This window comes from Sminthopsis crassicaudata, chromosome 6 (assembly GCF_048593235.1).
Source record: "Sminthopsis crassicaudata isolate SCR6 chromosome 6, ASM4859323v1, whole genome shotgun sequence".
Lineage (NCBI taxonomy): Eukaryota > Metazoa > Chordata > Mammalia > Dasyuromorphia > Dasyuridae > Sminthopsis > Sminthopsis crassicaudata.
Genome location: NC_133622.1, coordinates 142313122 through 142340351, shown reverse-complemented (window position 1 = coordinate 142340351; position 27230 = coordinate 142313122). Strand labels below are relative to the sequence as shown.

The 27230-nt window shown below is 35.6% G+C and overlaps 1 protein-coding gene across 7 annotated transcripts in view; it reads right to left on the bottom strand.

Annotated features, from left to right (window-relative positions):
• The window catches only part of BMPR1B (bone morphogenetic protein receptor type 1B), a 497487-nt gene that overhangs the window by 239407 nt on the left and 230850 nt on the right, over window positions 1–27230 (bottom strand). For 2 of the 7 annotated variants that reach the window (XM_074275372.1, XM_074275376.1), the window contains one exon: window positions 6757–6824. The exons of the other annotated variants lie outside the window; for them this stretch is intronic. The gene's annotated coding sequence lies outside the window, so the exon portion shown is untranslated. The remainder of the gene's footprint in view (window positions 1–6756; window positions 6825–27230) is intronic. 7 annotated transcript variants of the gene reach the window in all.

Sequence of the window (27230 nt, the reverse complement as noted above, 5' to 3'; positions counted from 1 at the left end):
GACTCTGAGACCTAATATACTTAAGGATGCCAAATATTTTTTCTCTTCTATTGTGCAGCACTAAAAACATTTATTTAACATATACAATGTCATGGATATTCAAGAAGACTAGTCTTATTTTTAATTACCTATGAAAATGACAAATGTGAAATTTATATGGTAAAGACTGTATTAATAGGAACTAAATGACTTGTCCAGGGTCACACAGCTAGGACGTGTTAATTGTATGAGACCAGATTTGAACTCAGGTTCAAGATTGCCATCTTTTTAAAAATTGACTTACAAATTAGCTAAAACCAATGGATTTCACTGAAAAATACAACTATGACAGAGTGAGTTTCAATGTAATCTGTTGCTATAACCTGTTAACATCCAGTAAAGCTTAAAAATTAAAGAGATTATAATATAATGCTACAACTAATTTTTGGACCTTATAATAACACTAACTAGAAGCCAAATGATTAGTATCACCTCAGAGCCTTAATTACCTGATTATACAAATGAAGTAGTTGGGAATTGATGGTTTGTAAGATGCCTTCAACCTTGAAGAACACTCTTGAGTATCTCACCAAGAATCTGTCCTGGGACTTCTCGTTCAATGTCATCTTATTTGAAGATCTTATTTGATTGGTTCCCATGGGTTCAATTATCATCTATATGCAAATGATTACCAAATATTTCTATATAGCTCTAGACTCTCTTCTGACCTAAAATTACACATCAATAAATCCTACTGATGCCCAAAGCATGTCATTAACGTTTCCCCAAAACCTCTCCTCTTCCAAACTTTTCTAATGCTATTAGAGGCACTATCATTCTCCCAATTGTCCAGGCTTGCAACCTAAATGTGTCATTCTTAATTCCTTATTCCAACTCACTCCACATAGCAAATCCATTAACAAATCTTGTTATCTTGACTATTTCAATAATTTTTCATCAAATTCCTTTCTCTCCACTCAAAAAAGCTACAATCTTAGTTCTGACCCATATCACCTTTTGTAATAACTTTCTAACTAGTCTCTAAACTTTAATTTTCTCCTCTCTTCAGTATATCTTCCACTCAACTACAATGGCTTTTCCAAAATATTGGATGAACCATATCAACTTTCTTAACACAAGCTTTTCTCTATAAGCTCTAGTAGCTCTCTATCATCTTGAAGATTAAAGATATAGTCCTTTATATGGCATTTAAAATCATCTGGATAATTGCTACCATTTCAGTTTTCTTATGCTTATTTCTCCTCCACGTACTCTACAATTCAGCTCTACTGATCTGCTGTAATAACTTAAGCTCTTCTTCCAACAGGATACTCAGTCTTACATCTCTGCCTTTACACGGGTGGTTTCATCACTCACACCTGGAACCTCACCCCTGTCTTAGACTCCTTGACTTCCTAAATGCTTACTCTGTTGCCAGGATCTACACTAAGCATTGGGAATGTAAAGATAAGGATAACTAAAAACAGTGCCTGCCCTCAAAAAGCTTGCATTCTAAAGGGGGAAGATAATACATAAAAAATAACTGAAATATGGGAGAGGCATGGGGAGAGATAGTATCCACTCTGAGAAATGGTATTGCACAATTGGGCACTGCCAGGAAGGAAATAAATCATGTCCACGCTAGCTCCTTCCTTAAAATGAAACCCAAGAAAGAGCGTGACTCAGTTCAAATCCTACCTTTTGAAGGAGACTTATTACACTGTTCCCCTTGCTGCTAATGATTTTCCTTCTCATATTACTTTCTTTCTACTATGTCCTATGTAACTGGTATTGATTTAGTTTTTATCATGCATCTCTTCCATTAGAATGTGAGGTCCTAGAGGGCAAGAGGCTTTTTTTCCCCTTTGTATTCCCAGGGCTTAGCACAAAGACTGAAACATAATAAGTATTCTTAATAAATATTTCTTGGCCAAGGGATTCAGCTTATATATTTTGACACAGCTGCATGAACACAATTCAATTAATATTTAAATCTTTAAAATTTTGCTCTTTCAAATCCCTTTCACAATGACCTTTCAATTTTCCACTATTAAAAAAAGATTTAATAAAGAATGGAAACAGTACATGGAAAATGTCCTAGTTGCAAATAAAATATTACACACTGTCTCCCCTACTGTTTATTTCTAATATATTACAACTTATAAGACATTATTTTTATTACATGAAAAATTTTATCAAAGATCAAAAACTTCACTTTTTTCAAAGACCTGTGAAATAAATTAACTTTATGGAATAGAACTCAATTACATATTTTGTGATAAAATTTTATATTCTAATTCAAGAAGCATTTAGTAGTTACAGTCACTTTTTCTATCTCTATTGAGAATAAATACTATGATAATCTTATGAAATATTTACCTAGCACTGGTCTCTCAATTCAGACATGTAATACCAGATGGCATGTTTATGACACTAACACACAGCAGTCAAATATAATAAAACCTGACTTACCAATTTCCAAGATATGCATGTGTTTATGTTTATCTGGATCTGTTATTTCAGTTTCATGGAATACCTCAAAATCAGAAAACTATCTGAAAAGATGCTAAACTCTTAATCATATAGAAGGCTATATTGTCTTGGAGTGTGGCCTAGGACACCAAGAAATACAATGCCCTGGTCATGATCACAGATCCAATATGTATCAGAGAAAATATTTAAACTCAAATCCTCCTACTCAAACTCCATCCACTCTGCTACAATTCTTTTCATAGGTTTATCTCATGTCTGAAATATGACATAATATATGAAAACATTTTAAATAGCATAAACCACTAAAAATTTTCCCATGTTTGAAAACTTGTGTTCATATTCTTTCTTTTGCTTCTTTCCGCTTTTCCTCCTTTTTTCTATCTTCCTCTCTTTTTCTCTTCTTTTCCTCTGCCCTATCTCCCTCTTCTCTCTATCTCTCTCTATGTCTCTGTCTCTGTATGTCTATCTGAACCCTCCCCTCTTTCTCTTTCTCTCTCTCACATATCTCATCTCAATATTCTCCTCACTGCCTACAGTTTTACCCCAAACTCCTAACTGGCTTTATGAAACAAAGGTAACTTTGGGTTTTCAAAGGCTATATTAGCAGAGTAAAAATTCTAACATTCTTATCAATCTAGAAAGATTCAGACCAGTGATTCTCAAACTTTTTAAATAGGGGGCAAGTTCACTGTCCCTCAGACTGTTGGAAGGCCGGACTATAGTAAAAACAAAAACTCATACTCTGTCTCCTCCCCTCAGCCCATTTGCCATAACCAGCCTGCCGCATAAACGTCCTCAGCGGGCCGCATTTGGCCCGTGGGCTGTAATTTGAGAACCCCTGATTCAGACTGTGTGTGGCAATCAATGCCCACACTTAATGGAAACCTGTAGAAAAACATTGAGTGTCTAATTTTTTGGCACTGATATCATAATCAACATCTTAAACAGATCCATCAGCACCAAGCATTACCCCTAACACTAGATGCCAAGAAGCAATTGAGACCTTGGCAAAGAGCCAATTACCAGCCTCAAAGATATATGCTTGTTTTATTCTAGCTCTGGTGGTCTAGGTATATGCATAACTTAGTTGACTGAATAAATCCTACACAGATTTCTTTACAGTAAGGAAGCAGACAGATCACAGGCCATGTAGCCAGGCTGAAGGAATATTTAGCTCACTTAAAAGTTATTTCAATTGGTAGCCATGAAATCAGAAAAAAAAATGAGTGATTTAGCATTCAGTGATTATAGATCCAGTGATTCTGTACTGAATATGGCCGCAAGAAGACTGGAAATGACTGCTTGTTCTACCTCCTCTCCCAGACATACAACTTATATATACAGTGTCATGACAAAATCACAAGACTAATTTGCATGACTGACTTAGAGAAATCCAACTCATTACTTTACAATCATGACATTGGAAGGAGTGAGGAAGATGTCATGAAGGAAGCTCCATTTGAGTTAGGAATAAAAGGATGGTTAATAATTTAATAGGCAAAGAGGGCATAATAAAAGACAGGAAATTATAAACATAAGGAACAGGACATATTTAGTGAATGGAATATCCCAGTTTGGCTGTATATGGATGCCATGAAGGAACATTACTTATTAATTGATTGATTGATTTTTTTTTTTGGAGACAAGTTGGGGTTAAGTGACTTGCCCAGGCTTACACAACTAGGATGTGTTTAGTGTCTGAGGCCACATTTGAACTCAGGTACTCCTGACTTTAGGGCTGGTACTCTAACCACTATACCAACTAGCTGCCCCATGAAGGAACATATTTTAAAGTAAAATTGAGAAAGGAAAAGGGCATCATTACAAGTAAACTGACTGAGACACATATGTTATGTGCATTGTTTAATTATTATTGTAACAAATTTGTGTTTTCTTCCTCTGTTGGTTAAAACCCTGTTTCTAGGGGATAGATTACCTGTTGCTCATTTCAGATGTTATCATCTCATCTTTTGATCTTGATCTCATAGCAATGAGCTTAATTCTTATTTCCCTTTTAGAAAATCACAATGGTTTTCTAGAAGAGGCAATTGTCAACAGCCAGTTTTAATCCTTATGGACAATGGCATTAAATGGTACATCAAAATCTTGAACTGGTCTCAGAATAACACTAATAGTGAAAAGTAGTGAAAAAGAAATGAATAAAGAAGAACACAAAAGTGAAGCTTGGCCCCTTCCTGATTTGGGATCACAAATAACACTATATTTATAGTCAGTGTTTAATTCTCAAATCTACTGCTTAAGGTTATGTCTGTATGACTAAGAGCAAATCATTTTGTCCTTATACCTCAATTTCTTCATCTGAAAACTAAGGGAATCTAGCTATAAATCTCTCATATATTTTTACCAAGGATCAAAATAGAATTATAGGAAATTAGACCTCATCTAATTTCAGTCTAATGTAAAGGAATCCACCAGTACCTCTGAGAAAAAAGTAAGTTGTTCTCAGTTGAGATACAGCATGAAAATCCCAATTGTGATGTAGATACACTTAATCAAGTCTGAAAGTCAAATAAATAATGGAGTGCCCACTTTGGGAAGCAATTTAAGTAACATAAGGCAATTTTACCATTAATACAGAGAGACATGGTGAAGTAGATATGAGAGGAGAGTTAAAGTATTCCCCCAAAAGATAGTCTCCAAACTTTAAAAAAAATCCATCCCTCCTTTACACTTCTTACACTTCTAAGTCAACTAAAGAAAATAGCTTATGGCTTGTGGACCCATTACCCTCAAAGTAATATTTAAATGATGTGCTTGGATTAAGGAATCTGATTTCTGACTATATTGTTATAAGATTGTACTTAGCTTGGTTTTGCACATCTTATTCAACTTTGATCCATCTGTTGGCCAAGGTTATGTCCTATATCTATGTATGGACAGAGTAAGTCTATTGAGGGGTAGACAGAAAAGAAACAAATGAACAAAATCTTGTTTTTCAGACCTAATCAAACAACCTAATAATTCTCTAACCCTGATCCCTTCTCATGACTATCACCCTTTTAGTCCTTGATCTGTTCTATTTCTGGAACCCTACCCCCATCTGACATTTCTATACCTGTAAGATTCTAAGCTATAAAATTTTATCCTATCCTCATTTAACCAATAAGTTATTGGCATCTCTCTGCCTACATCAGGAAGGGATTGGAATCAAATACTATCTATCTTTTCTTCCCTATAAAACACCTAAGCTGCTTTTGACTTCTGAATCTAGAAAATAAATCAAACAACTCTTTTTGCCCTGCAGCATAGACTAAGAAGTCTTAATCATCATAAATTCCTATTTTCAGAACCTGAAATTGTCATGCCCCAAATTCCTTGTTGACACATATCCTATTTTTAGAGGATGGACACACATTTGTTACATTGATGTGGAGGATGCAGATGGAAATTTGGCTACATTTTTAACTCAAGATTTCATGATTCCATAAGCTCACACTATTAAAATAAAATAGATTTTAAATGAATTTGTTAATTTGAAACTTTATTTATTTATTTATTTTAGATACTTTTATTTAGAAACTTTTTTTTTTATTTAGATACTTTAAGCAAAAAAAGACTACTTATATGATCTCTGAAAGTCTCAACAGACAGCAGTATGAATATGTACAAAATTAATATAAAAGGAGAAAAGACTTTTTGGAAGCTGGATAAGATGAGAGATGATTTAAGATTGATTTTCATTTAAATAGAGAATAAAAATCAGTCTATTTCCATTGCAGAGTACTGCCAAAACTACTAGTAAAAAGAGCTTCCAAGTGATTCACAATTTATAAAACAAATCTTGACAAGAGCATGCTAATTTCATCAAAGTTGGATAAAAATAAATTTTGATCCATCACTGGAATCCAAATAGCTTAAAATTAGACATGCAATTTTAATATGATAAATATTTTGCAAATTAACACTTTGTTTGTTTTTTTTTAATGAGCTTTGCTAGATGTTTTCTATCATATAAACAAGTAATCATTAAAATTCAATGCTTTGACCTAAACTGAGAAGGTTCATGAGCTACCTCTTTTCAAAAAAGGAAAAGGAGGAAAAACAATCAAAGACTTCATTTTTCTTTCATGGAAATTTATTTGTGGTTGTGCCAACCATTGATTTGGTGCTTTATAAATATTATCTCATTCGATCCTCACACCAACCCTCCAAAATAGATGCTTTATTAACATTTTACATTTGGAGAAACTGAGCCAAGCAGGTTAAATTACTTGCCCAGAGTCACATTGGAAGTGTCTGAGGCCAGGTTTTGTGTACACCTACCTTCACCACTTCCTTCAATTATGGGCCATGCTATTTGTCCATCCTGTAAGATACTTCTCCATGCCTTCCTGTAAGGTTAATCCAAAAGGATAAATCAATGTACTGAAGGCCTTACTTGTGTTTTTCCTGACATCTTGAGGATGGTACTCAAGCTAAGCAGTATGGGCTGTTCATTATTTCTACAATAAAGCTCCATGGTGGCATCCTGTATTTCAACTTTGAAATGTTTCACTTTTTTCACAAGGCAAAGAGGAAAGGAAAAAAAATCTTAAAGATTCTCCAAGTTTTCAACAGCAGCAGAGTTCAAAGATTCCCAGATTTCTAGGTTTAACACAGTTTCTCTAAATGTAGTCATTGTACCATCATATGCCCTACTTCAGTTTCTTAAGAAGAGAATATAGGAGACAAGGTTCTTGAACACAAAGAATTGATAAATTTTCCTACTTCTTCCAGACTTAACATAAAAGCTCAGAACTTTCCGATAGCTTTGTTCTGTGAAGAAAATTTATCCAGCTGAATATTTTAATTTTATTATTGTTTTTTTTTGATGTCCCAAACTCTCTCAGTCTTATCTCTAGACAAATATTAAATTAGATTTAGTAGGAATTCTCAGAAAAAATATAATTGTTCCTTCCTCCATTTTTCTTTCCAATATGTTGCTGGATCATTTTGCTCCCTTTCTCGTTCTCTGAAAATGCCTTCCCCAGCCCCAAGCAAGGTCCCATTCCTATCTGCTTGTTGTTCTGTTCTTGACACTGGTTCTTTTCCAGGACTTTCTTCCACAGTTTTTCCCTCCAGCTAAAATTCCTTTATCTTCTCTCTACCTGTACATCATCCAGAAAGCTCATGGAACTCTGTAATGAATTAGAATTCACCTATTCTGCCCTAACCAAACTATATCAGACCATAATAACAGACTCCTCACAATGCTCTAGGAAAGCCCCAGATCTTTATAAAGAACAATTTTAAGCTTATTCTGATCATTTAACTAAATATAATTATATCTTCCATTTAATTCCTACACTAACTTCCCACTTTTGTTTCATCTAAAACAGTATCTTTACACAATTGATATAGGTTCTGTATACCAACATATAAATGCATATACAAACCAAAAATTTCTAGAACTTTTTCAAAATATTACTGGCTCTGTAGCTATACTTCTTTCTATCCTTTGCCATTAAATTTCTAAATTTTACGTAAAAGTTTTTACATTTATATCTATTAAATGCCATTGTATTATATTCTGTGAAGTCCGGGCTAGCTCCTCTGAAGGGCTCAAAATAAGTCCTTGCACCACGTTGGGCTCCAAAATGTTGTGTTCTGATTGTCTCTCAATTGTGAATCGTTCTCTTTAAATCCTTTTCTCTGGGAGCAGGTTTCTTGGGAGGCTTCTGGAGCCTCCAGCCAGTGTGAAGATAGACGTTGGAATGAATCAAACTCTGAATCTCCTAGCCTCTGAGAGTATGGGAAGTCTTTTCCTTGACCCAATCCAGATTGCTTTTTCCCCCGACTGCCCTCCTCTTTTATCCTCCCAGTGAATGGGTTTGTGGGTATTCCAGGGGCTTGTGGGAACTATTTACAACCAATGAACCTGCTCCTTTTTTAAAGGTGTGAACTAAAGGTGTGAACCCTGAACTAGAGAATTGTTAAGTACCGACTTAGCACCTAGTAAGAACCTAACAATATTCCATTGGTTTGGCTTGAAATCTGGATTATTTAAACTGAAGAAGACAAAACTGGGGGAAAGAAGTAGTTAGCAGATAGCTATTAATATTTAAGGTCACCAGAAAAGGGTGTAAAGATTTGTATGTAGGGCAGAGCCAAGATGGGGGTGGAGCCAAGATGGAGGTGGAGCCAAGATGGCAGAGAGGACAGACACATCTATCTAAATTCTTCTTTGCCCTCAGACTACTTCTTTCATGAAATTGCCTCAGAATTAGTGCTTGACTGAAAAAAACCATGACTCATAGGAGTGCAACACATTGCCAACAGAAGACATCCTCAAAATTCAACAGAAAAGATCTGTTTTTCCTTGCAGGCGGTTCGATTAGACCAGGCACAGACCTCAGGCAGGCAGTGAGAACACAGAAGGCAACTAACACTAAACAACTAATACTGAACATACTGGAGGGAGGGCGGGTTTCAGCTGGCAGAAAATTTACAGGGAGAACTTTATTACACTGTGAGTTACTTTATTCTGGCAGCAAACCAGTAGATCAGCTGAGAAGCTATAAACATAGGGGGTAAAGACTATAACCCCGAAACTCTGGGGTCTCTTGGGACCTGGCCACATCCACTTAGCACCGGGAGGGACTCAGCACGATCTCAGAGAGCAACTTCTGTGCAGGCACAGTGCAGCCATTGCTGTCCAACTGCTGCTTCACTGCTACTTCCTGTTGTCTGTAGAAGAACTCTGGCAATACCCTACTGCCCCAAAAGCAGACCACACTTTTTTTTTTCTTTGTTTCTTTTTTGTCAAAATGAATAAAAAGTTAAAGCAGGCTATAACTATAGATAGCTTCTATACTGATAGAGAGCAGACTTCAAACCCTGAGAAGACTAAAAACAGTTTGTCTCTAGATGAAACCCCAAAGAGAAATATGATCTGCTCCCCACCACTCAAGGCTCCCATGGAATAAATTAAAAAGACTCTTACAAAAGAGCTAGAAGAAAAATGGAGGGAAAAAGGGAAGCTTGGCAAGAGGGTCTGGATAAGTCATCCCTACTCATTAAAAGATATAGTGTGGATAAAGAAACCAACTCCCTGAAAAACAGAATTAATGAATTGGAAAAAGAAAATAGTTCTCTAAAAATAAAATGGGCAAAAATGAAAAAAAAAAAAAAAGTTTCCATAGAACAAAACAGCTCCTTTAAAAACTCAACTGGACAATTATAAACAGAAATAAAAAAGTAAATGAAGAAAATAATTCATTAAAAATCAGAATGGAACAAATAGAAATGAATGACTCAAGAAGACACCAAGAATCAGTCAAGCAAAACCAAAAAAAAAAAAAAAAAAAAAAAGGAAAAATAGAAAAAAAATGTTAAATACCTACTTGGAAAAACAACAGACCTAGAAAATAGAACTAGGAGAGATAATTTGAAGATTATTGGGCTTCCTAAAAACTATGATGAAAAAAGAGTGTAGACACAATTTTTCAGGAAATCATCAAAGATGATATAGAGGGTAAAATAGACATTGAAAAAATTCATTGATCTCCTACTGAAAGAGATCCCAAAATCAAAACTCTAAAAAATATTGTGGCTAAATTCCAGAACTATCAGACCAAAGCAAAAATACTACAAGCATCTGGAAAAAAAACAATTCATATACTGAGGAGCCACAGTAAGGATTACTGAGGATCTAGCAGTGCCACATTAAAGGATCGAAGGGCCTGGAATCTGATATTCTGAAAGGCTAAGGACCTTGTTATACAGCCAAGAATAAATTACCCAGCCAAAATGAGCATTTTTTTTTTCCAGAGAAGAAAACAGACATTCAATGAAATAGGTGTATTCCATCTATTTCTAACAAAAAAAAAAAAAAAAAAAATGGAATGAAACAAAATGTTTGATTTCCAAATATAGGACTAAAAAGAAATATAAAAAAGGTAAAAAGAACCTTTGCTACATATTTCTGAATATACATAAAGAATACATGTATTAATTTGGTTTTACTGGTATAATATAAAAAAGAAGCTAGATGTGGAAAGGAAATTATACCAGAAAAATGGTAAAGTAGGGGGTACTACATCTCAAGAAGAGACAAAGGAAGCCTATTATTTCTGAGGGAAAGAAGGGAGGGGATGAACATAGTGTGTATCTTATTTTCATCAGAATTGGCTTAAAGAGAAAAATATTAGACGTATTTGATTTACAGAGAAACTTCTCCAACCTCATTGAAAAGTAGGAGGGGAAAAGTGAAAAGGGAAGGATTGTGAGCTAAATAAAAAGGAATACAAAAATTGTGAGGAAAGGGGTAAGATAAGGGAAGGAATTTTAAGGTGGGGGAAGGGATCCTAAAGAGGAAGGGCTCTTTGAGGCATGCCCTCACACAGTTTAATACTGGGTAGGGAAATAAGGGAGAAGGAAAGGAGAAAAGCTTAAGCTGGGATTAACAAGATGGCAGGAAATACAGAATTAGTAATTTTAACCATAAAAGTGAATGGGATTAAATCCCCCATAAAGTGGAGGCAGATAGCAGACTGGATTAAAAGCCAGAATCCTACAATATGTTGTTTACAGGAAACACATTGGAAACACAGCAATATATCCAGAGTAAAGCCTGGAGCAGAATCTACCATACTTCAGGTGAAATCAAAAAAGCAGGAGTAGCCATCCTGATCTCAGATCAAGCAGAAGCAAAAATTGATCTAATTAAAAGACATAAGAAATGAAGCAATATCAATATTAAACATATATATGCCAAATGGTATAGCATCCAAATGCTTAAGGGAGAAGTTAAGAGAGCTGCAAGAAGAAATACACATCAAAACTATATTGATGGGAGATCGCAACCTTGAACTCTCAGATTTAGATAAATCAACCACAAAATAAATAAGAAAGAAGTCAAAGAGGTAAATAGAATACTAGAAAAGTTAGGTATGATAGATCTTTGGAGAAAACTAAATGGAGACGCTTTCTTTTTGGCAGTTCATGGAACCTATGCAAAAATTGACCATATATTAGGACATAAAAACTTCAAATTCAAATGAAGAAAGGCTGAAATAGTGAATGCATCATTTTCAGATCATGATGCAATAAAAATTAAATTCAATAAAAAGCCAGGGTAAAACAAACCAAAAAATAATTGAAAACTAAATAATCTCATCCTAAAGAATGATTGAATACAACAGCAAATCATAGATACAATAAATAATTTCACCCAAGAAAATGACAGTAATGAGACATCATACCAAAATGTGTGGGATGCAGCTACAGCAGTAATAGGGGGGAATTTTGTATCTCTAGAGGCTTACATGCATAAAATAGAGAAAGAGAAGGTCAATGAATTGGGCTTGCAACTAAAAAAGGAGCCATATGAGCAAAATTACAAAACACTCTCCACACAAATAAAGTCAGATCTAAACAATTAGAAAAATATTAAGTGCTCTTGGATAGTCTGAGCAAATGTAATAAAGATGACAATACTACCTAAACTAATCTATTTAGTTAGTGCTATACCAATCAGACACCCAAGAAACAATTTTAATGACCAAAAAATATAGCAAAATCCATATGGAAGGACAAAAGATCAAGAATTTCAAAGGAACTAATGAAAAAAAAAAATCAAATGAAAGTAGCCTACCTATACTTGATCTAAAACTATATTATAAAGCAGCAGTCACCAAAACCATTTGGTATTGACTAAGAAATAGACTAGTTGATCCATTGAATAAGTTGGTTACATGGGACAAAATAATCAATAACTATAGCAATCTAGTCTTTAACAAATCCAAAGATTCCAACTTGGATAAGAATTCACTATTTGACCAAAAACTGATGAGAAAACTGGAAATTGGTATGGCATAAAGTAAGGCATAGACCCACATTTAATACTGTACACCAAGATAAGATCAAAATGGGTTCATGATTTAGGCATACAGGATGAAATTATAAATAAATTAGAAGAACATAGGGTGGTTTACCTCTCAGACTAGTAGAGAAGGAAGGAATTTGTGACCAAAGAAGAACTGGAGATCACAACTGATCACGAAACTAAAAAATTTCGATTATATCAAGTTAAAAAGTTTTTGTCCAAATAAAACTAATGCAAACAAGATTAGAAGGGAAGCAATAAACTGGAAAAACATTTTCACATTTAAAGGTTCTGATAAGGGCCACATTTCTAAAATATATAGAGAATTGACTCTTAATTTATAAGAAATCAAGCCATTCTCTAATTGATAAATGATCAAAGGATATGAACAGACAATTTTCAGGTGATGAAAATTGAAACTATTTCTACTCATATAAAAGGATGTTCCAAATCACAAAGGATCAGAGAAATGCAAATTAAGACACCTCTGAGATACCACTACACATCTGTCAGATTGGCTAAGATGACAGGAAAAGATAATGACGAATATTGGAGAGTTTGTGGGAAAACTGGGTCACTGATGTTGTGAACAGATCCATCCATTCTGTAGAACAATTTGGAACTACACTAAAAAAGTTATCAAACTGTGTATACCCTTTGATCCAGCAGTGTTACTACTTGAGCTTAAATCCCAAAATGATATTAAAGAAGGGAAAGAGGCCTGTATGTGCCAAAATGTTTGTGGTAGCCCTTTTTATAGTGGCTAGAAACTGGAAATTGAATGGATGCCCATCAATTGGAGAATAGTTGGGTAAATTGTGGTATATGAATGTGATGGAATATTATTGTTCTGTAAGAAATGACCAGTAGAATGAGTACAAAGAGGCTTGGAGAGACTTATATCAACTGATGCTGAGTGAAAAGAGCAGAACCAAGAGATCATTATACACTTTAACAACAATACTGTATGAGGATGTATTCTGATGGAAGTGGCTATCTTCAACAATGAGAGGATCCAATTCAGTTCCAACTGATCAATGATGGACAGAACCAGTTACACCCAGAGAAAGAATACTGAAAAATGAATGTGGACTACTTTCATTTTTGTTTTTCTTCCCAGATTAATTTTACCTTTCTGAATCCAATTTTTCTTGTGCCACAAGAGAACTGTATGAATGTGTACACATATATTGTATTTAAGATATACTTTAACATGTTAAACATGTATGAGACTGCCTGGAATGTAGGAGAGTTGGTGGAGGGAAGGAAGAGAAAAACTGGAACAGAAGTGATTGCAAGAGACAATGTTGAAAAATTACCCATGCATATGTTCTGTCAACAAAAAGCTATAATTAAAAAAAAAAAAAAAGATTTTTATGGTTCAGCCCTAGGTAGTGGATTTACACACAATGGATGAAAGTAAAAAAGAAAAAAATTAGAATTCACACACCCTAACAAAAAAAGCTATCCGTGAAAGGGTAGCTTGCTTGAAAAGATTGTTATGTCTGAGCTCAGTTGCAAAAATACTTCAAAGCCTTCTACTTTGCTAAAATTATTGTTTCAACTATTTAATTGAGTCTTGGATGCTCTAAGAATATCATCATATTGTCTGCAATAAGAACTAATTGTATGACCCCATCTATTCTATCTCTTATTTCTTATTCTTCCCTTATTGCTATTGCTAGGACTTCCAATTTAATATTTAATAATATTGTTGACAGTCACCACTCTTGTTTCACCACTATTTACCTGGTCTATGTCCCAAGATGATTATGGGAAAAAGAAAAGAAACTGTATATTTTTTAAATTTTTTAGCCATTCTCTTTGTGGTGGCAAAGAACTGGAAATTGAAGGGATGCTCTTGGTCAATTGGAGAATAGCTGAACAGTTGTGGTATATGATTGTGATGAAATACTATTGTACTATAAGAAATGATAAACTCACTGATTTAAAAAAAACACAACATGAGACTTGTCCGAAAAATAAAGAAATTTCATTTCTTTTTTTTATTTAGAATTTTTTCCACAGTATATATGCATGAGTAATTTTTAAATAATATTACCCCTTGTATTCATTTTTCCAAATTATGCCTCCCTCCCCTTGATGACAGGCAATCCCATACATTTTACATATGTTACAATATAACCTAGATACAATATATGTGTGTAAATACCATTCTCTTGTTGCACTTTAAGTATTAGATTCCGAAGGTATAAGTAACCTGGGTAGATAGACAGTAGTGCTACCAATTTACATTTACTTCCCAGTGTTCCTTCTCTGGGTGTAGTTATTTCTGTGCATCATTCATCAACTGGAAGTGAGTTGGATCTTCTTTATGTTGAAGATATCCACTTCCATCAGAATACATCTTCATACAACATTGAAGTGTACAGAGATCTTCTGATTCTATTCATTTCACTCAGCATCAGTTGATGTAAGTCTCTCCAAGCCTCTCTGTATTCCTCCTGCTGGTCATTTCTTACAGAGCAATAATATTCCATAACCTTGATATACCATAATTTACCCAACCATTCTCCAATTGATGGACATCCATTCATCTTCCAATTTTTAGCTAGAACAAAAAGAGCTGCCACAAACATTTTGGCACATACAGGTCCCTTTCCCCTCCTCAGTATTTCTTTGGGATATAAGCCCAATAGCAGCAATGTTGGGTCAAAGGGTATGCACAGTTTGATAACTTTTTGGGCATAGTTCCAAATTGCTCTCCAGAATGGCTGCATTCTTTCACAACTCCACCAACAATGTATTAGTGTCCCAGTCTTCCCACATCCCCTCCAACATTCATCATTATTTGTTCCTGTCATCTTAGCCAATCTGACAGGTGTGTAGAGGTATCCCAGAGTTGTCTTAATTTGCATTTCTCTGATCAGTAGTGATTTGGAACACTCTTTCATATGAGTGGATATAGTTTCAATTTCATCATCTGAGTATTGTCTGTTCATATCCTTTGACTATTTATCAATTGGAGAATGGTTTGATTTCTTATAAATTAGGGTCAGTTCTCTATATATTTTGGAAATGAGACCTTTGTCAGAACCTTTAACTTTAAAAATATTTTATCAATTTGTTACTTCCCTTCTAATCTTGTTTGCATTAGTATTGTTTGTACAGAAACTTTTTAGTTTGATGTAATCAAAATCTTCTATTTTGTGATCAATAATGATCTCTAGTTCTCCTCTGGTCATAAATTCCTTCCTCCTCCACAGGTCTGAGAGGTAGACTATAAGAAATTTCATTTCTGAGCCAAGATGGCGGAGAAGAAACACACGACTCAGTGAACGTCCTCACTCCCTCACAACCAATTAGATAAATTAAGTCTCAGAATTAGCTCAGGACTGATAGATACCACAAGGACTGGAAGCACGACTTACCAGCTGAAGAGAATCTGGAGTTTCAACAGGAAAGGTCAGTTCTCAGGGGAGGAATAAGAAAGACCAGCACAGACGGTGGGGTAGGGGCACACTGCGCCCATTGCGCTGGGAAGGGCTCTGGGATCAGAGAAGCCACTGAGGTAAAGGAATCTGGCACAGGCTGTTAGCTCTTCTCTGCTAATTATTTAGCAGTTCAGAAGAGAAAGCCAAAATATTTTAAAACTCAGATTAGATTTTCCCCGGACCCTGGGGGTGACTCAGTAGACTCGGCACCAGGGGTGTGGCCTCAGCTACCACCTGAGAATAGTTAAGAGATTGACAAGTGGGTGGATACGGCCCAAGGCAACACACACTGCCTAGCTTAGCTGGAGGGAGTGGAACTCAGCTCCAGGATGTCCCAGAGAAGCGGAACCTTTGAACTAGGGACCGCGGTTTCTGGCAGACACTTCCAGTTTGAGCGCAGGGGCTTCTCACGTCACCTGCTGCAGACATCCACTCCCCACCCGGACACATAGGCTGGGCTTCGTGCTGTCTTCACTATTCTACGCCCTCGAAGCACAGTAGTGCTAATCACCTCTGAGGCACTTCCAGGGAGGGGGTGGGGAACTCTCTCCCAGAGCTCTCTCTTAGCTCAGGCTCAGGAGCCGCTGCATCCATCTGGTCTGGGAGGAAGCTGGTAAAGAAGTAAATAATTTCCTACCCCAGGGACAGACCCCAAAAGATTTTTTTAAGTATGAGCAAAAAAGCTAGAAAAACCATAGATTCCTTCTATACAGAGAAAGAGCGGGTATCCAACCCCGAGGAAGTTGACAGCAGAGAATCAGATAACAACCTAAAGGGGAACGATTCCTGCCCCCCATCACATAACTCTCTCCTAGAAGAAGCTCTTAAAAAATTGAGGGAGATCGAAGAAAAATGGGGAAAGGAAAGGGAAGTTATGATAGAGAATAACAACGTCCTGAAATTGGAGTTGGAAAAAATAAAGAATTCACAGGACATGCAGGGAAACAAAATTTGTGAATTAGAAAAGGTTAAAAAATCACAGGAAAGTAGGATTTCTGAATTGGAAAAGATAAAAAAGTCTCAAGAAAATAGAATTTCTGAATTGGAAAAAGAAAATAATTCTCAAAAAAAAAAAATTAGGGAAATGGAAAAAAATTCAATAGAGCAAAATAATTCATTTAAAAACGAAATTGGGCATTTACAAAAAGAACTAAAAACTGTGAAAGAAGAAAATAACTCCTTAAAAGTCAGGATGGAACAAATAGAAATGAATGATTCACAGAGAACCCAAGAATCAGTCAAACAAAACAAAAAAAATGAGAAGCTGGAGAACAACGTCAAATACTTACTGGGAAAATCTATAGACCTGGAAAATAGATCTAGGAGAGATAATCTGCGGATTATTGGACTTCCAGAAAACTATGACCAAAATAAGAGCCTAGATTCTATTTTACAGGAAATTATCAAAGAGAACTGTCCAGAGATAATAGAAACAGAAGGGAAAGTAGATGTGGAAAGAATTCATCGAACTCCTTCTGAAATAGACCCTAAAAAAAGAACACCACGCAATATTGTGGCTAAGCTGCAGAATTACCACACAAAGGAGAAAATCCTGCAAGCAGCTAGAAAAAAACAATTTAAATACCAAGGTGCCACAATAAGGGTCACCCAAGATCTGGCTGCCTCCACATTAAAAGATAGAAGGGCCTGGAACCTGATATTCCGAAAGGCAAAAGATCAAGGACTGCAACCAAGAATGAACTACCCAGCTAAGTTTAGCATCTTTTTCCATGGAAGAAGATGGTCATTCAATGAAACAGAGGAATTCTATATGTTTCTAAGAAAAAAACCAGACTTAAACAAAAAATTTGATCTACATCCACAAGACTGAAGAGAAACAGAAAAAGGTACACAGAACCCTTGAGAACTGTAACTCTGTTGTGGGTATATAAAAAATACTCAAGGATAATTTGATTTTACTGATATAAAAGAAAAAAAGGGGGGTGTAGTAAAGGGAAGGAGGTCGGTTCAGAAAAAGGGGAAGGAGTGATAAAAAGAGGGAAACTACATCCCAGGAAGAGACATAGAAAATACACCATATCTGAGGGAACTTAGTGAGGGGGAGAATCATTGTGTGAATCTTACTCTCATCAGAAGAGGCTCAAAGAGTAAATAATTAACATATTTGTTTTTCAGAGAATTTTCTCTCACCTCATTAAAAGGGGGGAGAGGAAAAGGGGAAAGGAAAAGGAGAATAAGTGAAGGGACTTGGAGGGAGGGGGGAGGGATCCTAAAAAAAAAAAAGAAAAAAAAAAAGAGGGAGGGTTGCGCGTCACAAGGGGGGTCTGTAAATTAAATATCAGGGAGGGGGATCAGGGGGGTCAAGGGAAAAAAGTATAATCTGGGGATAATACGATGGCAGGAAACACAGAATTAGTAATTTTAACTGTAAATGTAAATGGGATGAACGATCCCATCAAACGGAGACGGATAGCAGATTGGATCAAAAAGCAGAACCCTACAATATGTTGTCTACAGGAAACACACTTAAAGCAGGGAGATACATACAGAGTAAAGGTAAAAGGTTGGAACAGAGCCTATTATGCTTCAGGTAAAGCCAAAAAAGCAGGGGTAGCTATCCTTATCTCAGATCAAGCAAAAGCAGAAGTAGATCTCGTTAAAAAAGATAAGGAAGGAAACTATATCCTGCTGAAAGGTAGCATAAATAATGAAGCCATATCAATACTAAACATATATGCACCAAGTGGTATAGCATCTAACTTTCTAAAGGAAAAGTTAAGAGAACTGCAAGAAGAAATAGACAGTAAAACTATAATAGTGGGAGATCTCAACCTTGCACTCTCAGATTTAGACAAATCAAACCACAAAACAAACAAGAAAGAAATTTAAAAAGTAAATAGAACATTAGAAAAACTAGGTATGATAGACCTTTGGAGAAAACTGAATGGCAATAGGAAGGAATATACTTTCTTCTCAGCAGTTCATGGATCCTATACAAAAATTGACCATATATTAGGACATAAAGATCTCAAAATTAAATGTAGGAAGGCAGAAATAATAAATGCCTTCTTCTCAGATCACAATGCAATAAAAGCTACATTCAGTAAAAAGTTAGGGGTAAATAGACCAAAAAGTAATTGGAAACTGAATAATCTCATCTTAAAGAATGACTGGGTGAAAGAGCAAATTATAGAAACAATTAACAATTTCACCCAAGATAATGATAATGATGAGACATCATATCAAAATCTTTGGGATGCAGCTAAAGCAGTAATAAGGGGAAATTTTATATCTTTAGAGGCTTATTTGAAGAAAATTGAGAAAGAGAAGATTAACGAATTGGGCTTACAACTTAAAAGGCTAGAAAAAGACCAAATTATAAACCCCCAACCAAAAATTAAACTCGAAATACAAAAATTAAAAGGAGAAATCAATAAAATTGAAAGTAAAAAAACTATTGAATTAATAAATAAAACCAAGAGTTGGTTTTATGAAAAAGCCAATAAAATAGATAAACCTTTGGTAAATTTGATCAAAAAAAAGAAAGAGGAAAATCAAATTGATAGTCTTACAAATGAAAAGGGGGATCTTTCCACCAATGAAGAGGAAATTAGAGAAATAATAAGGAGTTACTTTGCCCAACTTTATGCCAATAAATTTGATAACTTAAGTGAAATGGATGACTTTCTCCAAAATATATAGGCTCCCTAGATTAACAGAGGAGGAGATAAATTGCTTAAATAGTCCCATTTCAGAAAAAGAAATAGAACAAGCTATTAATCAACTCCCCAGGAAAAACTCCCCAGGGCCAGATGGATTCACATGTGAATTCTACCAAACATTTAAAGAACAATTAGCCCCAATGTTATATAAATTATTTGAAAAAATAGGGGATGAAGGAGTCCTACCAAACTCCTTTTATGACACAGACATGGTACTGATACCTAAACCTGGTAGATCGAAAACTGAGAAAGAAAATTATAGACCAATCTCCTTAATGAATATTGATGCTAAAATCTTAAATAAGATATTAGCAAAAAGGCTTCAGAAAATCATCTCCAAGATAATACACTATGATCAAGTAGGATTTATTCCAGGAATGCAGGGCTGGTTTAACATTAGGAAAACTATTAATATAATTGACCATATTAATAATCAAATTAATAAGAACCATATGATCATCTCAATAGATGCAGAAAAAGCATTTGACAAAATCCAACATCCATTCCTACTAAAAACTCTTGAGAGTATAGGAATAAATGGATTATTCCTTAGAATAATCAGGAGTATATATTTAAGACCGTCAGTAAGCATAATATGCAATAGAAATAAACTGCAACCTTTCCCAGTAAGATCAGGAGTGAAACAAGGTTGCCCACTATCACCATTACTATTCAATATAGTACTAGAAACGCTAGCCTCGGCAATAAGAGCCGAGAAAGAGATTCAAGGAATTAGAGTAGGAAATGAGGAAATTAAACTATCACTTTTTGCAGATGACATGATGGTATGCTTAGAGAACCCCAAAGACTCTGCTAAAAAGCTACTAGAAATAATTCAAAATTTCAGCAAAGTGGCAGGATACAAAATAAATCCACATAAATCCTCGGCATTTTTATATATCACTAACAAAATGCAACAGCAAGAGATACAAAGAGAAATTCCATTCCAAACAAATGTTGAGAGTATAAAATATTTGGGAATCCATCTACCAAAGAAAAGTCAGGAATTATATGAGAAAAATTACAAAACACTTGCCACAAAAATAAAATCAGATTTAAATAATTGGAAAGACATTCAGTGCTCTTGGATAGGCCGAGCGAATATAATAAAGATGACAATACTCCCCAAACTAATCTATTTATTTAGTGCTATACCAATCAGACTCCCAAGAAACTATTTTAATGACCTAGAAAAAATAACAACAAAATTCATATGGAAGAATAAAAGGTCAAGAATTGCAAGGGAACTAATGAAAAAAAACTCAGAGGAAGGTGGTCTAAGTGTACCTGATCTAAAGCTATATTATATAGCAGCAGTCACCAAAACCATTTGGTATTGGCTACGAAATAGACCGGTAGATCAGTGGAACAGATTAGATACAAAGGACAAAAAAGGGTACATCTATAGCAATCTAATCTTTGACAAACCCAAAGATTCCAACATTAGGGATAAAAATTCATTATTCGGAAAAAACTGTTGGGAAAACTGGAAATTAGTATGGCAGAAATTAGATATGGATCCACACTTAACACCATATACCAAGATAAGATCAAAATGGGTCCATGATTTAGGCATAAAGAGGGAGATAATAAATAGATTAGAGGAACAGAGGATAATCTACCTCTCAGACTTGTGGAGGAGGAAGGAATTTATGACCAGAGGAGAACTAGAGATCATTATTGATCACAAAATAGAAGATTTTGATTACATCAAACTAAAAAGTTTCTGTACAAATAATACTAATGCAAACAAGATTAGAAGGGAAGTAACAAATTGGGAAAATATTTTTAAAAACAAAAGTTCTGACAAAGGTCTCATTTCCAAAATATATAGAGAACTGACCATAATTTATAAGAAACCGAACCATTCTCCAATTGATAAATGGTCAAAGGATATGAACAGACAATTCTCAGAGGAAGAAATTGAAACTATATCCACTCACATGAAAGAGTGTTCCAAATCACTACTGATCAGAGAAATGCAAATTAAGACCACTCTGAGATACCACTACACACCTGTCAGATTGGCTAAGATGACAGGAACAAATAATGACAAATGTTGGAGGGGATGTGGGGAAATTGGGACACTAATACATTGCTGGTGGAGTTGTGAAAGAATCCAGCCATTCTGGAGAGCAATCTGGAATTATGCCCAAAAAGTTATCAAACTGTGCATACCCTTTGACCCAGCAGCGCTACTACTGGGATTATATCCCAAAGAAATACTAAAGAGCAGAAAGAGACATATATGTGCCAAAATGTTTGTGGCAGCTCTTTTTGTTGTAACTAGAAACTGGAAGATGAATGGATGTCCATCGGTTGGAGAATGGTTGGGTAAATTGTGGTATATGAAGGTTATGGAATATTATTGCTCGGTAAGAAATGACCAGCAGGAGGAATATAGAGAGGCCTGGAGAGACTTAAATCAACTGATGCTGAGTGAAATGAGCAGAACCAGAAGATCACTGTACACTTCAACAATACTGTATGAGGATGTATTCTGATGGAAGTGGAAATCTTCAACATAAAGAAGATCCAACTCACTTCCAGTTGATCAATGATGGACAGGGGTAGCTGCACCCAGAGAAGAAACACTGGGAGGGGAATGAAAATTGTTAGCACTAATATCTGTCTGCCCAGGTTGCATGTACCTTCGGATTCTAATGTTTATTGTGCAACAAGAAAATGATATTCGCACACATGTATTGTACCTAGACTATATTGTAACACATGTAAAATGTATGGTATTGCCTGTCGTCGGGGGGAGGGAATAGAGGGAGGAGGGGTAATTTGGAAAAATGAATACAAGGGATAATATTATAAAATATATATATATATATATAATAAAAAAAATAAAAAAAAATAAAAAAGAAATTTCATTTCTGAAATGAGCAGACTCAGGAGAATCTTGAATACAATAACAACAATTGAAGTGGAAAAGCACCCCAAATGGGACCATGAGAAACATAATATTGAATCTTTGTAGTTAGAAGTTTATTATTAGTTCTTCACTCCCTACTGCAGATGGTATTTTTACACCCCCCCAGATGCACTGTCCTGAAAGAGCCAAAACCTTGACAATCTGATAAGCTTAAATGCCGCTTGCTGCTGCCTGAGAATGATCCCCTTAGAGTGATAACATTTTTGCCTCCTGTTTAGAATAGAAATTCCTTTATTATGACAAATGTTATCAAGAGACATTTTGATGTCTCTCTCTTCTTCTTTCTATAAATATGTGGCCCTGAGACCACTCATTTGTTGACTCCCCTGTTCTGGTGGGGTTCAGTTGCTAGTTAGCAATAAACGCTCTTAAATTTTTATTATTTTGGCTCCCTGTTTTTCTCTTGCCTGGGTACTTCATTTGGAGGCTCCCCAGCAAGACAGCCTATGGCTCTGTTTCAACAGCCAGTCCTTTTCCCTGGAGGGAAAGGGGAGTTACTGTCTCTAGATGGTGGCCAATGAGAGATGTTTCTTGGCCTCAAACTTTGGTCATACACCCTTGTGCACCAGGAAAGGAGACATAAATTTGACTCAATTGGCTTTGAGTGTTCTGGGAACCATTTCAATTCTGGGTGAGTGCTCAAGGATAGTAGGTCATTATGCAGCAAAGAGTAACATCTCCTGGCCTCCACAGGAGACTGTCGGAGTGCCCTGGCTGTTTTGGTTGTCTGTTGTGTTCTGGAATTGTTTGTCTATTTTCTCTTTGTGTTTAAGTGTACTTGTGTCTGGTTCTTATGTGCCAGGGGCACAACTCTGGTTCTGAGCACCTTTTGGCATTATCTGGTTCTCTGGGAATTATCTGGGAAGGCAGAGGCTAGGAATCCTAAAAAGTTCCATTTGGATTCTGGGAGAGAAGACTCTTGAGCTGCGACAACTTCCCTCAAGGCTATTCTACAGTTCCTGAATAGCTCCTAGTCGGTATATGTTAAATTTTTTGTTTAATGTTGTAATTGTACCCTTATGTCTCTGATTTTTGTTCTGTGTTTTGGGATTTGTCTAACTGTTGTGTTGATTTAAAGAGCTCTGTTAAGTTTTAAGAACACTGGTGGACTTCTGGCCAAGATGGCAGCATGGAGGCAGACAGCTGCTTGAGCTCTGTGTTTTCTCTCAGGAGTTACTTCATGACAAGCCTCGGAGTTAATGCTTGACCGGAAAAGAAACCCACAAATAATCACCAACAGAAGACATCCTTGAAATCACCAGAAAAAATCTGTGTTTGCTTGGGGGAGGGGACAAACAGACTGGGCACAGACTGAGGGCAGGCAGCCAGAGTGAGACAGGCAGCTCACACTGCTCAGACCAGAGGGGAGAGGGGTATGATCTCTTCCATTTCTGCAAAAAGACTTTTACCCCAGTGTGGATACTCGGTCTTGGCAGCAAGTCAGGAGCAGCAGAGAAGGTGTAAACACTGGAAGTGAAGAATAAAACCCTAGAAAGCTGGCTTCTCTCAGGACCCGGCCACCCTCACCCCCACCCACAGTAACACAGCAAGTTCTTAGAGCCTCAGAGTGCAGAGGCAGCACAGCCATACCTGTCCTTCTAGTGCCTCACTGCTGTCTCCTGCAGTCTATAGAGGAAGCCCAGTAACATTATCCATCCCCATCACCCCCCCAGAAACAGACCAATTGTTTCTCTTGTCAATTTGTTTTCTTCGATTCCAGCTCTGACAAAATGAACAAAAAATTCAAAAGGGCTCTAACCATTAACAGCTTCTGTATGGAGAGAGAGAAGACTTCAAATACTGAGGGCACTAAAAGCAGATTGTCTCCAGAGGAATCCCCTAAGGGGAATATGAGCTGCTCCTCAATACAAAAGAGGAAATCAAAAAGGCTCTTACAAGAGAGCTAGAAGAGAAATGGGAAAAGGAAAAGGAAACTTGGCAAGAGAGCCTGGAGAAGTCATTCCACACATTTAAAGACAGAGTGGATAAAGAAAAAAAATCATTGAGAAACAAAATTAGTGAATTAGAAAAGGTAAACAATTCCAAGGAAAACAGGATTAGTGAGCTGGAAAAATAAAACAGCTCTCTAAAAAATAAAATGGATGAAAAGGAAAAAAATTTCATAGAAGAAAAAAACTCATTTAAAAACACAATTGGACAATTACAAAAAGATATTTAAAAAGTGAGTGAAGAAAATGCATCATTGAAAATTAGATTCAAGCAAGTAGAAATGAATGACTCAAGGAGAAACCAAGAAGTAGTCAAGCAAAACCAGAAAAATGAAACAATTGAAAAGAATGTCAAGTACCTTATTGGAAAGACAACAGACCTGGAAAACAGATCCCGGAGAGACAATTTGAGAATAATCTGACTCCCAGAAAAATGTGAGGAAAAAAAGAGCCTGGACACTATTTTCGAGGAAATTATCAAAGAGAACTGCCCAGACGTTCTGGAAACAGAGGGTAAAATAGACATTGAAAAAATTCATCAATCACCTACTGAAAGGGACTCTAAAATCAAAATACCACTATATGGCCAAGTTCAAGAACCATCAGACAAAGGAAAAAATAGTGGAAGCCGCTAGAAAAAATCAATTCAGATGTGGATGAGCCACAATAAGGATAACCCAGGATCTAGCAGTGTCTACATTAAAAGAACGAAGGGCCTGGAACATAATATTCTGAAAGGCTAAGGAACTTGGTATGCAGCCAAGAATAACTTACCCAGCAAAAATGAGCATCGTTTTCCAGGGAAGAAGATGGACACTTAACAAAATGAATGAATTCCATCTATTCTTGATGAAAAAAAACAGACCTATACAAAATGTTTGATCTCCAAATACAGAAGTCAAGAGATTTCTAAAAAGGTAAAAAGAAATCTTGAGAACTATATTTCTGCCATAAAGATATGTAAAGAACACATGTATAATTTGTCCTAGAAACTAGAGGTGGAAAGGAAATTATATCATAAAAAAGGGTAAAGTGGTGGTACTACATTTCATAAAGAGGCAAAGGTAACTTATTATATCTGAGAGAAAGAAAGGAGGGAGATGAACATAGTGTGTATCAATAGACATAGTCAATTTATGGTGAAACTTCTTCCACTTCATTGAAAAGTGAGAGGGAAGGAATAAGCTAAGGGGAAGAGAATACAGAAATTGTGAGGAAAAGGGGTAAAATAAGGGGAGGAACTTTAAGGTGGGGGAGGGATACTAAAAAGGGAGGGCTGTGAAAAGCAAGTGGTGTTCACAAGTTTAATACTGGGTAGGAAGGTAAGCATAAGCAGGGTTAACAGGATGGCAAGCAATATAGAATTAGTCATTCTAACCATAAATGTGAATGGGGTAAACTCCCTCATAAAGAGGAAGCAGCTAGAAGAGTGGATTAAAAGTCATAATCCTACTATATGTTGTTTACAGGAAACACACCTGAAACAGGCTGGTACATTCAAACTAAAAGTAAAAGGAATCTACTATGCTTCAGGGGAAGCCAAAAAAGCAAGGGTAGTCATCCTCATCTCACATCAAGCAAAAACAAAAATTGATCTAATTAAAAGAGATAAGGAAGGGCATTATATCCTGCTAAAGGATAGCATAGATAATAAAGCAGTATCAATATTAAACAGATACGTACCAAGTGGTGCAGCATCTAAATTCTTAAAAGAGAAATTAAGAGAGCTGCAAAAAGAAATAGACAGCAAAACTATAATAGTGGGAGATCTCAACCTTGGACTCTCAGAATTAGATAAATCAAACCACAAAATAAATAAGAAAAAAGTCAAAGAGGTAAATAGAATAAATAAATAATAAATAAAAGTTTGATATGATAGATCTTTGGCGAAAGTTAAATGGAAACAGAAAGGAGTATACTTTCTTCTCAGCAGTACATGGAACCTATACAAAAATTGATCATACACTAGGACATAAAAACTCAAAATCAAATGCAGTAAGGCAGAAATAGTAAATGCATCATTTTCAGACCACAATGCAATTAAAATTACATTTAATAAAAAGTCAGGGGAAATAATTGGAAACTAAATAATATTATACTAAAGAATGATTGGGTAAAATAGCAAATAATAGACATAATTAATAACTTCACCCAATGAGGCATCATACCAAAATGTGTGGGATACAGCCAAACCAGTAATAAGGGGAAGTTTTATATCTCTAGAGGCCTACTTGCATAAAATAGAGATAAAGAGGGTCAACGAATTGGGCTTACAATTCAATTGCTAGAAAAGGAACAAATTAAAAACCCCCAGACAAACACGAAACTTGAAATTCTAAAAATAAAAGGAGAGATTAACAAAATTGAAAGTTAAAAAAAAAAAACAACCAACTATTGAATTAATTAATAAAACTAAGAGTTGGTTCTATGAAAAAACCAACAAAATAGAAAAACTGTTAGTAAATCTGTTTAAAAAAAAGGAAAGAGAAAAAGCAAATTGTTAGTCTTGAAAATGAAAAGGGAGAACTCACCACTAATGAAGAGGAAATTAGAACAATAGTTAGGAGGTACTTTGCTCAACTTTATGCCAATAAATTTGATAACTTAAATGAAATGGAAGAATACCTTCAAAAATATAGCTTGCCCAGATTAACAGAGAAAGAAGTAAGTAGTCTAAATAGTCCTATTTCAGAAAAAGAAATAGAACAAGCTATTAACCAACTCCCTATAAAAAAATCCCCAAGATCAGATGGATTTACATGTGAATTCTACCAAACATTTAAAGAACAACTAACTCCAATGCTATATAAACTATTTGAAAAAATAGGGATTGAAGGAGTCCTACCAAATTCCTTTTATGACACAGACATGGTACTGATACCTAAACCAGGTAGATTGAAAACT